This window comes from Oryctolagus cuniculus, chromosome 16 (assembly GCF_051225735.1).
Source record: "Oryctolagus cuniculus isolate XC-2025 breed Fujian yellow rabbit chromosome 16, ASM5122573v1, whole genome shotgun sequence".
NCBI lineage: Eukaryota > Metazoa > Chordata > Mammalia > Lagomorpha > Leporidae > Oryctolagus > Oryctolagus cuniculus.
The window spans coordinates 72,917,459-72,935,635 of record NC_142882.1 but is presented as its reverse complement, the minus strand read 5'-3'; the positions used below and the strand labels follow the sequence as shown (position 1 = coordinate 72,935,635).

The 18,177-nt window shown below is 35.3% G+C and overlaps 1 pseudogene across 1 annotated transcript in view; it reads right to left on the bottom strand.

Annotated features, from left to right (window-relative positions):
* LOC100349081 (protein SET-like) overlaps window positions 1-18,177 on the bottom strand; it is a 63,421-nt pseudogene that overhangs the window by 12,019 nt on the left and 33,225 nt on the right. Inside the window, exon 2 of the transcript XR_016222641.1 lies at window positions 8,641-8,793. The product of XR_016222641.1 is annotated as a protein SET-like (transcript). The remainder of the gene's footprint in view (window positions 1-8,640; window positions 8,794-18,177) is intronic.

Sequence of the window (18,177 nt, the reverse complement as noted above, 5' to 3'; positions counted from 1 at the left end):
TTTGTTTTGTTTTCATATATTGTGATGTACTATCAGTCAGAAATGGTCTAGTGTATCTTGGATTGGTTTCCCCTTCAGTTATTTTTTTTGTACATATGGGGTGAGAATATTTTCCATTAGTACATTCTTCATAGCTTCTTTAATTACATGTATTATTAATTATCACATATAACAAAAAAATCACATATAGCATTCCTGTACTTGGCCCATGTACATTTGATAAGTAGGGGCTAGTATTATGGAGCAGCAGGTTCAGTTGCTGCATGCAAAGCAAGCAATCATATCAGAGTGCCAGTTAGAGTTCCACCTGTTCGATTTCATACTCATCTCTCTGCTAATTTGTCTGGGAAGGAAGCAGATGATTGCCCAAGTCCTTGGGCCACTGCCATCAGCATGGGATGCCTGAATGGAGTTCCAGTTTCCTGGCTTCAACCTGTCCAGCTCCAACCATTGCAGCTATTGGGGTTTTGAAACAGCAGATGAGAGATCTCACTCTCTCTCCCTGTCTTTCTCCCTCTACCCTCTTCCTTCTATCCCTCCCTGCATTGACTGTTTATCACTCTTAGTTTCAAATGAATAAATCTCAACAAATGTTAATAAGTAACACTACTATATGCATTTCAGTGGTTTAGCAAGTTAGAATTGGGAGATTTCATGTAAAACACCATAAATGAAAACATTTTGTGTTTGTATACTTTTTGTTCAATAAAAACATGAACATTTTATATCATTTATTATTATAAGATTCTATTTGTCTTTATTATAATCATAGCATTCTTCAATTTATAATAATATAGACATATACATTAATTAATATGATATAGGGGTTATGGGTGAATTTATAGTGGAGAACTCTAGATTACATTGGTTTTATTTGCTTTGAATAATAATTCATGTTTTACTACATTCTCTTTATATAGATTAACTTATTTTAGCTTCTGGGTTCAGATGCATCTGAAGGTGAATAGTTATACTAGAATATTCAAAATCATATTTTATTATAAACTGTTATAACTATGGCTTTATTATAATTTTGAATATTGAGGCTATACATATGAGCTGTTAAGTTTTAGCATTAAGTAAAGCTTCACATTTCTTGAAAGTATTATACCTAGTATAGAGTCATTATTTCAGTAAATCACTCAATTCATTAATTCAATAAATGAATACAAACATTCAGTTAGAAAACATTAATTTTCTTATTATATGGCAAGTATCGTAGTAGAAGATACATGTATTGAGACAAGAGTCAGAACAGAATAGGCTCCAATTAGGATGCACCAATATTAGTCTAGGTTATAGATGTAGCTGGCTTAGCATATGGTGGTAACAACAGCAACTGGAACAGTTGAAACTTCAGTATATTTTGGTTTTAAAACCCATATGGCTTGAGGGAAATTTGCCTGTGCTAGGTGAGAGAGAAAACTATGTCCAGAGGACTCCTAGGTCTTTGCCAGATAAAATAATGTATAAAGGTTCTGTATAATCAGAAGATAAATTTAGAAAGAAGAAAACATTCTTGAACTGTTTTCTAAGCAGCAAGTTTGAGGACCAGGAGACATGTTCAGTGATGTACAACAAGCTTAGAAAATAAATGTGGTCAGTAGATCAGCGTATTTATGATAAATAAATAATATTTAATAAATGATTATAAATAGATCATGACAATGAATGAGATATTCTGAGAGGAAGACACAGAGTAAAAAGAATTTCCAGAAATATAAAGACAGAAAACAGATCAAAAAGATTTTAATACAGGGCATTCAGAGATATAAAAAGGGGACAAAGAGATTGTGATTCATGAAATCTCTGGGGAAGCACAATGCTAAAACAAGAGTGATCAGTGCCCAGTGCTGCTAAGAGTCCAGGGTAGATGAGGTCTGCCCCGTGTCCACTGTGTTTTTATGAGATCAGTAGTTAGCACAGCAAGAAAACTTGAGTGATATTTGGGAGAGGTTCAAGTGAGATTTCAGGATGAAAAATTAGGGAACAGAGTTGTGGTATAGTGGGTAAGCCCGCCACCTGCAATGCTGTCATTTCATATGGGCGCCGGTTTGTGTCCCGACCGTCCCACTTCTGATCCAGTTCCCTAGTAATGGTCTGTGAAAAGCAGCGGCAGATGCTTCTAGCACCCACATGAGAGATTTGAAGGAAGCCCCTGGTTCCTGGCTTCCCCTTGGTCCAGCCCCAGCTGTTGTGTCCACTTGGGGAGTGAACCAGTAGATCTGAGCTCTCTAACTTTGAATTTCAAGTAAATGAATAAATCTTTGACCCAAAATTCAAAAGATGAAAAGCTAAGTTATTTTTACTATCCTTCTTTCCCTACAAACTTGCTATAACTAATAACATAACATAACAGGTACACATATATGAACACATGTGAGCACACACATGGCTACAGTAAAAACAAGGTCGTAATATAAAACTACCACTAGGAAATCTCCTAGACAAAGAGTTCAGGATATGAGTCAGAATAAGTGTGAAATTGAAAGCTCATACATACTCTTGGAGTTTCAGCATGAAACAGACTTTTTTTAAAAGATTTTATTTGTTTATTTGAGTGGTAGAGTTACAGAGAGAGGGAGAGACAGAGAGAGAGGTCTTCCATCTGCTGATTTATTCTCTAAATGGTCGCACAGCAGGACCTAAGTTGATCTGAAGCCAGGAGCTTTTTCTAAGTCTCCCACGTGGGTGCAGGGGCCCAAGGACATGGGCCATCTTCTTCTGCTTCCCCAGGGCATAGCAGAGAGCTGGATGGGAAGAGGAGCAGCCTGGACACAAACGGGTGCCCATGTGGAATGCCAGCACCACAGGTGGAGGCTTAATCTACTTTGCCACAGCACTGCCCCAAAACAGACTTCAAAAAAGAAATATCACTGGCTGGCACTGTGGCATAGCAGGTAAAGCTGCCGCCTGCAGTGCCAGCATTCCATATAGATGCAATTCAAGTCCTGGCTGCTCCACTCCTGATCCAGCTCTCTGCTGTGGCCTGGGAAAGCGTTAGAAAATGGCCTTAGGCCCCTGCACCCCTGTGGGAGATCCATCAGAAGCTCCTGGCTTCTGGCTTCAGATCAGCTCAGCTCCCGCTGTTGCAGCCCTCTGGGGAGGGAACCAGAGGATGGAAGCCCCCACCCCACCACCGCCTCTGTTACTCTACTTTTCCAATAAATAAATCTTAAATAAATAAATAATAAACATCAAAAGGTTGGAAAGGCTGTTCAAATTACCTTTTGACTGGAGCAATGGTAATAGATCATAGGTAGGTCACAGAGAACAAGGTTTGTAGATAAGCACTTGAAAGTGAAAAAGGAGAGTGATTATTTAGGTGGAAAAACAGCCTAAATTGATGCTACATACGTTGCACTTTTTACCCAGGCAATGCACACAAAGTTATAAAGAACTCTATGTAGATATTAACCAGAAAATACAAGGAAAAAGACATATAAAGAAATGTTATAGAAAGAATAATCCAAAAAATAAAGTTTGCCATGATCACAAAGGATTGATAAAAGGCATAGGTTATGAATCATCTCAAATAATTGGGACAATAATTTTTAGAAAAAGATTTAAGTCAACTAGGAGAGGAGGAAAAAGCACTGCCAGTGCTAATGTAAAAGTTGCAGAGGAGAAATGTAACAACATGCTGAGATCAAAAACACAGTATTAAAACTCAAATATACTAGAAATGGTGGAACAAATATTTTAATGATATAAGAAACTATTATGCTAATAATTGTAAAATATTAAAATATATCATTGGTGCTCAGGAAGAGGAAAGAATAACAAATATAATAGAAAATAACCAAAGTTATAATGGTAGACAAATTTCCTACAATAAAAATTTGAAAATGTGTGTAAGTGCAAAATGTTTACCTAGAAAAGACTGATATAAATGTTTAAAAGCAATATGTATTTTAATTTACTTGTTAAAAATAGTAATAAAAATGTAGACATCATAGTTGGAAAAACTAATTACATGCTGTTAAAACACATTTGATCCATCATATATTCCATTGTGCTGATACTCAATGAAGAATATAGTGGGACAATGACTATTGTTTTAAGTGAAATGAAGTATTAAGCAAGAAACTTTATGAGGCAACAGTAATGCAACATATGGTGTATGTGAAAATATATTTAAATTATATATAAAAGCGAGTGTAATTTAAAATTCTTAAATTTAACTTTAAGGAATATTCTTTTTCCATTCACCATTAAGAAATCTTTCCTCAGAATTCACAATAGCATTGTTATAAACACATTTAAAAATGGTAACCTTAAGATGATGGACACGTTGCTTAGTTTGATTGTGACATTCATGCCACAATCCATATGTTAACCAAACATCATGTATTTTTTAAATGTGTACTCTTTTCTTTGTCTATTACATCTCCATAAAGCTATACAAAGAGAAGGTTCAAAATAACTCCATATGATCTATCTGTCACGAAACTTATATAACCAGTTATCTTTCTATTTGTAAGTATGCATCATGAGTTATGTGAACTTAAGGTTACCAAAATTTAGGTTATTTTCAGTTGGTGGAATGTGATTATTTTTGTATCATTATTAATCATTCAAAATGCTTATATGAGAAATATAAAATTATTAAAATACCATAATTAATTTTTCAAAAAAGAAATCTAAAATAAGAGCATATAGATATCAAAGATAAAAGAGTTACTGTGTGAGACTTTGGTGTGCAGAGATAGACAATGTGTGGGTGAAGGTAGCTGTCTCACTCTGTTCAGGCTGCTATCACAAATGTCAGAGACTGCAAGGCTTCTACAGTGAACATTTATTTCTTAGAGCTTTGGTGGCTAGAAGTCTACTAGGAGGCCATGTGATGGTGGAGTTCTTGGTGTGATCCCTCTCATTATATGCCTAGATGAATTTCTTGGCATATACTTGAAGAGGGAAAGACACTTGGTTTTCTCCTCTTTTTTGCCAAGGTATGAGTCCCATCATGAGAATTCATGGCCTAATATAACCCTTTTTCTCATCCATAGTCCTACCCCATGACCATCTCATTGTGTGTTAGAGTATCAACATATGAACTTCAGGGGGACACAAACATGTATTCCAAACGTAGCTTAAAAATGAGAACATATTCAGTGTATTTAATACCAACAGAAAGAGGTAGAAGTTCAAGATACATGGCACAGAGTGGGTCCTGAAAAATATTACATCAATTGAATTCAAATTATTTCAGAAAAATTTCTTGTGATATTTACTATTTGATAGTTCTGAATCAAAGGAAATAAATCTGAAATGCTCCTGATCATCATTGGCATGTAGAAACAGTAATTCAAATCAAATATTATATATATATAATATATTATACAATTTATATACTGTTTGAATTTTATAATGTTCCATTTGCAGAATTTTTTATTGGTATTTCTCAGGGATTTGTTGAATCTAAGTAAAAGTATTCAAGAAATTGAGGGAATATAAATATAATTCTAATTATACTATACTGTTAAAATTAAAACTTAACAAAGAAAAATTACTTTTTTCTAGAAATCTATTGCCAAAAAAGTCAAAAGTAAGTGCAGAGGGGCTGACTTTGTGGCACACAGGGTTAAGCCACTGCCTGCTTTGCTGGCATTCCATACGGGTTCCATTTTGAGTCCTAGCCTCTCCACTTCAATACAGCTCCCTGCTAATGCACCTTGGAAAGCAGCAAAAGATGGCCACGTGCCTGGGCCCCTACATCATTGTGGGATATCTGGAAGAAGCTCCTGGCTCCTAGCTTCGCTTGGCTCAGCCTGAGCCTTTGCAACCACTTGGAGAATGAAGAAACAGATCGAAGACCCCCTTCCCCCGTCTCTCTTTCTCTCACTCCTTCCTACCCCCTCTTAGTAATTTGGTCTTTCAAGTAAATTAAAAAAAATTTTTTAAAGCATGTGCAGAAAACAGTAACATGAAAAAAATCGGACCCTCAAATAAAATAAATAAATCTTTAAAAAAATGAAATCCAAAGTCAAAAAATAAGATCAGTATTTCACCAAAAAAAATAAAAAGGAAGCAATAGGAGTCAACCCATTGACTTTTGCCAGATTATAAATAAGTGGATGTGGTCCTGTCTGCTGTGAACAGTGAGTCATTTAATTAGATGCTTTAAATCTCAATAAACACATAAGTAGTGTGCTTTATATAAAGCCTATGAGCATTTGCTCAAGAACAGAGTGGGCCCTTAAAGGATTTGCATGTGATTTTGATGAATGAGTCCATGTAATACCATTAGCAGCTAGAAAAATGCAAATATTCCACTATTTAAATACATGTTCTCCCTTACATGTGGGAACTAAGATTAAAAAACAAAAACACCCCTCTTCCAGGCCAGCTCTCTGCTGTGGCCAGGGAGTACAGTGGAGGATGGCCCAAGTCCTTGGGCCCTGCACCCCATGGGAGAACAAGATAAGTACCTGGCTCCTGCCATCGGATCAGCGCGGTGCGCTGGCCACAGCGTGCCGGCCGCGGCGGCCATTGGAGGGTGAACCAACAGCAAAGGAAGACCTTTCTCTCTGTTTCTGTCTCTCACTGTCCACTCTGCCTGTCAAAAAAAAATTAAAAAAAAAAAAAAAAACAAAAAGAAAATACCTGTGTATATCAGTACTGCTATAAATAGTTTTTTCAAACTTTAAAAAGAAATAAATTGTACCCAATAACATTTGCTGGTGTTTCACAATATGCTAACATTCACAGCAGATGACAAGTTTTTTCAAATATTTCAGTAGGAGAAATGAAACATGAGATGGTGTGGCTATTTATGAGGCATACTGTGACACAAAGAACCATAGCTAAGATTTGAATTAGCAAAAGCAATGTCAATTTCAATGGAAAAACAAAATCAAGGAAAATGGATAAAACATATTTTTAAAAAGAAATGAGTTTATGTAAAGCAGCATGTATCCTGATGCCCAACTAGACAAAGCTTAACAATTGTACTAATATCAAAATTAGGCTAATGCAAAATTATAAATAGTTCTAGGTGGGAAATATTTCTAATGAAATAAAGGTCAAAATTATCAGATTGGGCAGTTAATGTTTTGTGTATTTTAAAAATTTTAAATATTCATACTACTTTTCTTTATTACATTATTTTGAGGAAATCTGTATCTGTGTAAATGTTCCCTTATTTAGTTATTATCCATTTTACTGTTTATATAAGATTAGGGTCAATTTTACATGATATTGATATATGTAATCTTAGCATAAAATATTGGTTTTTAAATAAGCCATATATATTTTTGTGTATAATTATGAAGATAACCTCTAAAATGTTTTTGTGTATCTGACACACATAAAAACAATAATTTTATTTTTTTTAAGGATTGATTTATTTCTTTATTTGAAAGTGTTACAGAGACAGAGGGAGAGACAGAGAAAGATCTTCCAGCCATTGGTTCACTCCCCAGATGGCTAAAACAGTCAGGGATGGACCACACTAGAGTCAGGAGCCAATCTTTATTTTGTTCTCCCTTGTGGGTGACAGGGGCCCATGCACTTGGGTCATCTGCTGCTGCTTTTCCCATGTCATGAGCAGGAAGCTTGTTGGAAAATGGAGCAGCGGGAACACGATCTGGTGCCCGTTTAAGATGAAGGATCACATTCAGTGGCTTTACCCACTAAGCCAGAGTGCCACCCCCAAGAACAATAATTTTAATGTTGTGGTCACATACTGTTATTTAAAAGCAAACAAATAAGGAACATAACATCATTAAAGAATTCAAGTGAGGTTGTGTAGCAAAATATGTTTTTATTAGAATGAAGAATTTCTGCTGTGATTCCTACTGTCAATAGACATCCAACTTTGGGGGAAAATGTGCACCATCTTTGCTTTTTCTGAGTCTACTTAATTAGTACCTACTTTCAGGTATAGTTCTCATGGGCACTTATGAAGAAACATTCCACCCTAAATCGTTGTCATTTGCTTATTGAGAAGAACTGGGGACAAAGCCCTAAACAATAAAATTAACAGATAGCATATTCTCTCCTGTTTCTTTGGTGGGTTTTCCATGGGTTAAGCATAAAAAAAAAAATAGAATAACCTAGTGCAGGATACTAAAAAATATAACTTCAATTTAGTAGAGACCTGATTGGGAACATCTTATCATATGTAACTTTTATAATGACCTGATGAAGTCCAGCATTAGTACTTTTTTATCTAAAAATGTGGAGTTATTTGATATTAAAAGCAAATCCCAGAAAGGAGAAGCAACTTGACTGTGTCTATTGGATAGTCACTGGCCATGTCAGGTGATCTAATTCTTGGCCTAGGATCTTCTTTCACTAGACTCGTATTGCCTTGTTACCTTCCACGTTTTCCAAAGAGATCAGAGTTGTGTTCAGAATTAGAGAAAGATACAGATGTTCTCACACAGAAACTGGGGTACCCTAGTTCCTTGTTGGGAGCCAAATGATAGTATTGATTTTGTTCTCAATTGTCACAGTGTTTTAATGTGACAACCACAGAATTGGCTAGTAAATCACACGGTTGAAAATAAACTTCCAAACTGAAAAACAATAATTTGTCCAAAATCACTGAGATCAGAAGCTGTTGAAAGCATGAGAAAATTTATTAAAAGTATCTGACTTTTCAAAGACTCAGCACCTCTGTCTAACCAAACATACCAGACAGCCACTGCATAGACTTGCATTCCTTTTTTAAATTTCTGTTTCTCTTAGATGTGAAGATATCCTGTAGGAATTGAGTCCGCTCATACTGAAGCGTCAGCACTGCTGTTGCCATTGAAAGAGCTATATTGAGAAGTTTATTATGCTCATCTGAAAAGCAAAATCAGTGATTATGAACAACTTAAGGGACAGCTGAAAGCAGTTAAATCATTTACTTGTAATATTTCTCAGATCTTAAAATGCCATGATATATAAAACACATTCAGTCATTGCAGCACTTTTACACTCAGACGAACCCCCCAGAATCCATGGGAACTTTTCATTTAATCCCTTTCTCCTTATTCTGTCATGAGACAAAAGTATTCACAACTAGACAGTTTCCAACTTTCTGCTTTGAACTGGAGGTTTAAATTCACAGACTGTTTCAAACCCAGAAAAACAAGCAGCATTTTACCAAGAGATCTTATAAGATATTGTTTATCTAGAATCTTAAAAGACCCACTTTACTCTGAAGATCTTAGACAATGTAATGAAGACCTGACTGAGTCACTAGACTAAGAAATTAGCTTATCAGCTGACTCAGTTTGAATACGTAGAAAATGAAGGAGAGGGCATAATAGGCATATCTAGTTTACTTACCTATTAGCATCTTTCTGTAGTGCAAAGGCCTGGTCAGTAGAGAAACATCTTGCTTGATGATTCAAGGTTCTAGAATCAGCGACATGAGTTGCCAGAAACTGCTGAATATCATAGAGTTGAAAATTCTAATTTCTTTTAAACCAGTTTCTTCTTTAGAAAAAAAAAATTGCAGAGAAAAATAAGATGTATTTATTTGAGAGACAGAGTTACAGAGAGAGAAAGAAGGAAAGACAGACAGAGGTCTTCCATTTGCTGGCTTACTTCTCAAATGGCTACAACAGCTAGAGCTGGGCTAATCTGAAGCCAGAATCTTCTTCTGGGTCTCCCACTTGGGTGCAGGGGCCCAAGCACTTGGGCCATCTTCAGCTGCTTTCCCAGGCCATAAGCAGAGAGCTGGATTGGAAGAGGAGCATCTGGGACAAGAACTGCCACCCATATAGGATGCTGGTGCTGAAGGCACAGAATTAACTACAATGCTACAGTGCTGGCCCCTGTCTTTGTGTTTCTAAACCTATTTTTCCCCCAATATCTTTATCTACATATATTTCATCTCCTTCAGTTAATTTGGATACAATTTTCTCTAATCTCATTGTAAAAGCTTTCACTTTTTCATGGATTCCTTTCTTTGTTACATTTAAACTTTAACAGCATTATAGGTTGATGTCTTCAGCATTGTTTTCAGAACTGTCCAACAGCATGTGAGTGACTCATCTGAAATTAGGTGACTTTGTCTCCATATGTCTTCCCTGAGCCTAATGCATATGCAAACAACTGCCTAAACAGTCTCTTCATGGCTGTCTAGTAGATGGCTTCTCAGGTTGGCTTTGCTAGCCATAAAGTAAATACAAGGATATGTAAAATGTTACCATACTTGGCTTAGTGCTCTGATACCACTCTTTTGAAATTACAATTTTGAAATCTAGCCACTACGTTTTAATTTTACACTGATCCTCCTAAGAATCTAATATCGTTAGGGACTCCAGGGACCCCTGGAAAGGAAAGGTGTAACAATCAGGATTCCTTAGAGACAGGAAAAAAAAAAAAACGCAATGCAATCTTTAGATGTTGAATTTGCAAAAGTCTTGCCCATCTCTGACCTGCCTGAGCACTCTGCCAACTTCTATGCCAAATATGGTATTCCAATTTCAATCCTCCGATTGGCTCATGTGAATACTTTGTTAGCATCCACTGCCTCCTTTAGAAAAGTCCCTTGTCGCAGCCTTTCATCTTCATCCCCTTTGGGCAGCCCCCCAGTGACTGGGAGCTTTCTCTGCTTTTTTCAATAAGCTTCCTTGGATTTGTTCACTCTTCCTTGTCTGTGTGCCTCATTCTTCATGGTCATGAGCTAAAGAAACAGGCAGAGAGTAGAAACTGTAACATTGAAGACTGCAACACTCTTCATAAAACCTGGCAGGGAGGAGAAGCTGGGAGCTGATGGAACAGCAGAGGCTGTACTACACAGAGCTACTACACACGGGCTTTGCTGTTCAATCTGGTGAGAATAATGGCCACATTTCTCAGGGACAAGACACAGACTCGAACAATTGGAACAGAAGACTCCTCCTGCCACTAATCCTGCAACAATATTACTCAGCCAACCCTGATTTCATACTATCAACAGATTGGATTCTTACCTGCTAAACTAATTCTTCTTCAAGTAATCTTGTTTCTCTAACTGCCCACAGTATCTATTCTACTTCTCAGGTGAAAATCTAGAAGTCACATCTGATTCTTTGCTTTTCCTACCATTCAATATAACAAAAAAATTCTCTATGTTCTTGCATTCACATTTTCTATTGTTATATGTAATACAGTCAGCTTTTCCTTTACTATATACAGAGCTGCAATACCAATTATAAAAAATACTGGATGACCTGGATATAGCAATAACCTTTTAACTTCTTTCTCCATTCTTATATCACTATAGGCCCTTCACAACCAAGTATTCAAAATCATTCACACAAATTGTAGTCAGACAATATCACCACCCACCACACCAAAATTTCACTATAAGGCCATCATTGTATTTATTTGATTGTAGGTCTTTTCTTCTGTGTAACTTAAAGGAAGACTGCATAAAGTAATGATAAAACTTAACCGATGGCTTATCATGTGCAAAGACATCTTTATGGCCTTAATATCACAAAAGGAGATGGGAGGGAAGATAGCTGTAGTGGAGTGCTATTTTTGTAGACTACCAAAAGCATGCTGATTCTAATAATAAATGGATGCCTTAACATACTTATTGAAATTCTCAGGAAATGGCAAGAAAATGGTACACTAACATATTTAACAAATGAAGGTAGTAATGGGGGGATAGAATAATATAACGTATAAAAGTTGTAAAGAAATCAACTAGAAAATGGATGCAAATTCATTAATTACATTAAATGCACATGATCTAAACATTCTAGTCAATAGGCAAAATATAAAAATAAAAGCCATGATCTAACTATATGTTGTCTTCAGTGGACATTCTTTGGATTCAACTGCACCAAGTTTGAGAGAGAAAATATTTATGTATGTTACAAACAATCTAAATAGAAATGGATTGTGATGTTAATATCAGCTGAAAAGACTATATAACTGGAAACAAAATTAAAATGGAAAAGGTGTCAATCCATCATGAAGATGTAATAGGAAAAGAAATAGGAAACATCCAGATTGGGAAGGGAGAAGTTAAACTATTTCTGTTCACCAATGCATACCATGACCTCATAGGAGAAAACAGTAAGAGGGATATTAGCAAACCCTTACAACTCATTTATGAGTTGAATAAGTTTGAAGAATATGAGGTCAATATCCATTACTATTGATTGTAGTCATAATGCTACATATTAATGTCTTGTACTTATTCACTTTATGAGTGAAGACTTGCATCCTCTAATATCTTCCTAATTCTCCATTCCCTATTCCGTATGCCATGATAATCACCACTCTATTCTCCTGTTTAAGTTCATCTATTTATCCCTTAAATTCCTCATGTCAGTGATATACTTTTCTTCTTGTATCTTACTTATTTAACTTCTCATAATGTTCTCAATGAATTGTATGCTTGTTTGGGCCAATCATTTATAAATACATATACATATTAAGACATCATATTTTACCCTAAATATATATATAATTTTTCTGTGTCAATAATGCCTCAATAAAGATTGCAGAAAAAGAGGAAAATAAGCATGTAAAATTCAACTGTATTTACAAACATAACCTAAAAATTTTAAAAATTCATATTTAAAAATGATTCACAAGAAACATTACATTTTAATGAATTAAAATATTGCTAGGTTCAGCATGAGTTACTAAATTATGTATTTTGGTTGGTGGTCTGCTGGAAGCAGTTCATAATGGCTTGTGAAAGCCAATTGTTAGATTTTTAGGGGATTTTGAGCCAACTGATATCATCCCAGTTGTTTGGAATTGGCCATAGTATCATTTATTCTAGAGAAACATGCATTGTTTCCAAATAAATGGTGCTTGACATATGAAGCTGATAACTAACCGTTTATTTGTATATAATAGATTTTAGTTTCTAAAGACAGGATTAAGAAAATGTAAAGACATTCCTTTGAAAGAACAGACTTGAAAAATACGTGTTTAATAATAGAACTTTATCCACAACATGCAGAATCTATTAACAGACAACAACACAATAGAAGGTTGAAAATCCATCCATTTTAAATCTTACAGATACTTGCCAGCACTTTCAGGGACACATGTTATTTGCATGGCATTTTATTAAATACTTTCACATATTATTGATTGAATTCTGAAGAATCATGAAGAAAGGGAAATTAATAAATGACAAAAGTGGACAGAGATAAAGAGAGAGAGAGAGAAAGAGAGAGAGAGAGGAATGAATCTGAATCCTATAATGTATTTTTTTTGTCTGTTAAGGAAATTTTGAACGAGACATATTAAATAACTGGTCATCCAGTCACTGACTTTCTTCCTCTTTGAATTCTTGCTATAAACACATAAGTTTAAAGAAAGTATAGAGAAATATTTTTCCAAATGTTGAGATTAGTGGTTTTGATATACCTGAATTGAAGACCAAGGGAAGACATGTTGCCCAAAATTTGGAGATAAGCTATAATTAAATCTATGAAAGATCTTTTAATGCTTTTATTCATAACATTGATCATATATAGCCTCTATAAATAGGTTCCAAAATGTTTCACCTGGCACACATATTGTTTATAATGAAAAAGATAATGTTAAAGTTTGTAGCAATACTAAGTTGAAGAATAGGCTAATGGTACATTTTTTTTCTTTCTTTTGTTCTTTAATTTTGAATGTATATTTTAAGAAAATATTTGTTTGAAAGGAAAAATGACAGGGAGAAGGAGAGAAATACAGAGAGAGATTGTCTATCTGCTGATTCACTCCCCAGATGGTTGCGATTCCCAGGTCTGGGCCAGGTCAGAGACAGGAATTTGATCCTTGTCTCTCATGTGCATGTCAGGGACATAAGTACATGGATCATCTTTTGCTGCCTTCCCAGGTGCATGAGCAGGAAGCTGGATTGGGAGTCAGCAGGGACTCCACCAGACACTCCCTTATAGAATGCTGGTGTTACAAGCAGCAGCTTAACCAGCTTTGCCACAATTCAGGCTCCTTACTTTAGTTTTAAATTCTAAGGTTTTGAACAAATCAACTTTAGAATGGAATTTTCATCAGAAAGTTGATAAAACATGTTGTAGTCTCTAACGCTTTTAGACTTACACCTCCTAACCTTCAGTATGTTTCCAAATTAACTTTTCAGCCAAGAGAGTTCTCTAAAATAGGACAGACTTTTATCAACTGCAAGTTCAATCTTGATGTAGTTCAGCTATTCTATTCTTCACTAGCCATTGTACCATGGAAATTGATTGACACAGCAGATATGTGGCACTTTTTGATAATTCCCTAACCATTCCTGATTAACATGCATGACAGTGCTGCACTTTCTCTTTGAATTTTTAATGAGAAAAATTGTTAGTAGTAGTCAGTACATAAGAAATATGGGTGCTACAGAGACATTTAATGTTCAGAGTGATGTTTGCCCCTATTCTGTGATTGCTGCTGTTGTAATTCCAAAACCTTAAGTTGGTTATTATCCCTTAATGGTAGAATAAATTAAATGACCAGCCACATATTCTACGTTTTATAACAATGTATACTATATTACCTTTTTTAGTTACCATAAAATATATAAAGGAGTTAAATAGCCTTTAAAAAATGCCAGACAACATATATCCCATGTAACTGTTGTCATTATACTTTTTGTCATTTTCTCAGTATTATTATTTTAGAATCCTTTAAAATTGAAAGATAACTATGATGGAATTTATCTCAAATCTTACATTATCTATCCACTTACAAGGCAAAATGTCGCAGATGTAAAGTAGTAGCCTACAAAAACCACCAGGCCTGGCATTGGAACACCCTGCTTTCCATCACCTGGTGACAATGTAGCTGGACATACTGCTCTGGTCTTCTTTTTCTGATTTATAAAACGGGGATAAATACATTGACACATCGGAAGGTGTTTGGTGTATTCTGCTGTGATACCAATGTGAGGCACTTGATAAACAATAAAGCACTGTAAAAGTACCAATTATTATTATTTATATCATTACAGGAAAATAACAGTAGAAAACTCAGAAATATCCAAAATATTTCTATCTTGCTATCCTTATAAAACACATTTTTTCCCCTACTATCAATCTCTGTTCCCAATGGATATATCTGCCTTGATTCTAATCTACACCTTAAGTAAAAGGATATGTTTTTAGTCATTTCTAATCATGTAGACAATTTTGAAATTAAATCTGTACCAAGTGGGTTCTAATTTCTATAAATGATACAAGTGTGTCTTTGTATTTAATATACCTTTTCATTTTCATTTTCCATATCTTTTAAAATTTATGAATGCAAGCAACTCTTTTAAAACTTACATCATTTATTTATTACTGAATTGAGGCTGCTTGCTTACTTTTGCAAGTAAAAGTAGTGAACAAATCATAACATTTATTGAGAATTTTGATAGTGAATAGACAATTCTTGAAACTGGGTGGGTGAGGCCAATTCTATGGCATAGCGGGTACAGTTGCCACCTGCAGTGCTAGCAGGCCACAAGGGCGCTGGTTCGAGTCCCAGCTGTTCTATTTCTGATCCAGCTCTCTGCTATTGGCCTGGGAAAGCACTAGAAGATGGCCCAAGTACTTGGACCCTTCACCCAAATGGGAGATCCAAAAGATATAAATAAATAAATCAAAAATATCAAATAAATAATAAACCTCTAAAAAAGAAGAAAAAAAGAAAATCATACATGGGACACATTTGCAAAATATCTAACTCATGTACATCCAATAAAAATAACTATTCACATGTTTATAACCAGCATCACATAACAATCAGGAGGTGCAATTGTCCATTTTTGAAATTTTACCTGGTGGTGTTTTATATTTTCATTTTAACTTTTTTGCCACTTATGAATGTATGTGGAAGGCCTAGATTATATTATCTATTTAAAATGCAGTTAGGGAGCTGGCATGTAGCCTAGTGCTCAAGACACTAAAGAATCCATGTCCCACATCTAAGTGCCTGGGTTTGATTCCTGGGTGAGGCCTGGGCTCCTGACTCCAATTTCCTGTGAATGTAGGCCTTGAGGCAGCAGGAAGGCCCCAGTAATTGGTTCCTGCCACTCACATAGGAGACTTGTATTGTGTTCCTGATTGCATGCTTTAGCTGGTCTCCATCCCTGGCTGTTGTAGCAATTTGGGAGTGAACCAGTGAATGGAGGTGTTTATTTTCTCTCTCTTTCAAATAAACAAGTACATTTTAAATGTATCATAATGATACACTTTAAATGTAGCATCATAATTTTGAATTTGAAATTCTCAAAATATATGAAGACGCACTAGTGCAGGTATAATATAAACTACTCTAAACTTTTGTGATAATCAGACTCTGACAAAAGGTCAACGGTTTGATAACACTGTTGAAAAGACATGTACAGTCAGGTTCATTGATGTCAAATCCTGTAGACAAGGACTTCATTGTTGTTGTTGAATGACGCTTGTCCAGTCAGAAAGCAAATCAGTTCCAGTGAGATCAGAATAAAGCAGCAGGAGATCATTGACCTAGAAGCTGGATCATATTGCAAAGGCTGCATGGCCTGGGGTTGTTCATGAGAAGGCATTGGTCACCATGTGATGCTATTGTAACACAGCATGCCTGGGTCTTTTTGCAAAATGAACACTAACATTATGCTTGCAGAAAAGCATGGTAGAAATAAAAAAAAAACCTTATATTTTATTTAATATATCTATAATAGCAAAGGAAATAAAAGAAACCACTGTGAAATTATCAATAATAAATTGCAGTACTCTCCCAATGTTAATGTTCTTGAATTTGTCAAGATTTAACTTTATAGTATCTTTAACTATTCAAGTAAATTTCAAACAAAACTACACACACACTTTTTTTCTGTCTCCTAGACATGCACAAACCTACACATATCTGCAGACACCTGATTAATTGATATAACCTATTGTCTCACTAAAATGTTTTGCAAAACAGTTCTAGTGGTTTCCCACAAATTATCAAGTTAAAAACAAGTGTATCAATTGGAATAGGAATACTCAGGGAGTCATCTAGAAATGTAATAAAGGTAAATTACAATTTACCTCTGATAATGACTGAGCACTTTGTCCTCTAGTACAAAGACGATGCTGTTCTTAACTACATAAAGATTATTTTAGGGAATATTCAGGCTAATGTCATACACATTTTACTGTCCAGGGGAATGTTTAATTGAATATTAATGAAATAAAACTATTTTACTATATTACTAAAAGAGCATGTGAAGTCTCACACTAAGCTATTTAGTGGAAAATGGCAATTTAGTGACTGTAACTTTTCATTATTATAAGATGCTTTCAAAGTATTATAATTCTTGAAGAATAAATTTTGTACATCTAGTAGAAAGAAGGATACATCTCCAGTGGGTTCCCATTATTTTTGTAAAAGAAATCATTCTTTTGTGTTCTTCCTCACTTTCTTTGTGACATGAGAAGAAAATACAGGAATAATACATATAATCAAAAAAAAGTATTTTACATCCAGGCTTATTTGAATATTTTTAATATTTTTTTTCCTCTTCCAGAACTTCTAGCCTCAGAAAATTCTTGCTTACTTATAAAAAACAGGAAGTAGTTTCTATGGCACCGGTTTTAATATTTTATACATAAAGGTGTACATGAGTAAAGTGCAGTATCACACTCAGGAGAAAGCAACCATTCAGTTGTTGCATGAAGGTAAGAAGTGGAATAAACTCTGTTTTGTAACATGAAATGATCATGCTAATGGAGCCAGATGACTTCTCCTGGTTATTTCTGTGTCTCAGTGACTATGACAGAGGACATACAATTCTGTAAGACTTCCAAATTAGCTTTTTAAATGAGAATGATATTCAGGAGATAGCTGCAAAGGAAAAAAAAAAACATAGCCTTACAGAAGAGAAGGTGACCTGTGTGCCTTTATTTAGTCTGGAGTTCGTGGGTGATTTTCCTTCAAATGTAGTCCAGTCATCCAGGTTGAATTAGTGATAAAGACGGACAGTGGCATGGATGTGGCCTGTAGGAGCAGACTTAGCCACTGACCCAGTGGCCTTTCTCTTGTTTCCATTACGGATGCAATAGTTCCCAGCGGGAAGGATAGGAAAGAGGCAGAGGAAAGGCTTCTTAGACCTGGCCTCCAAACCAGAGTGAGTCTCCTCGAATAGGGAGGGAGTCAGCAGCAAACACAGGACCATTTTCAGGCACTTTGAGTTTCATTCTAAATGAAAACAGAAAATACAAGTATGCTATATTGCATCATGCATGATTAATATGATCTTCCAGTTTG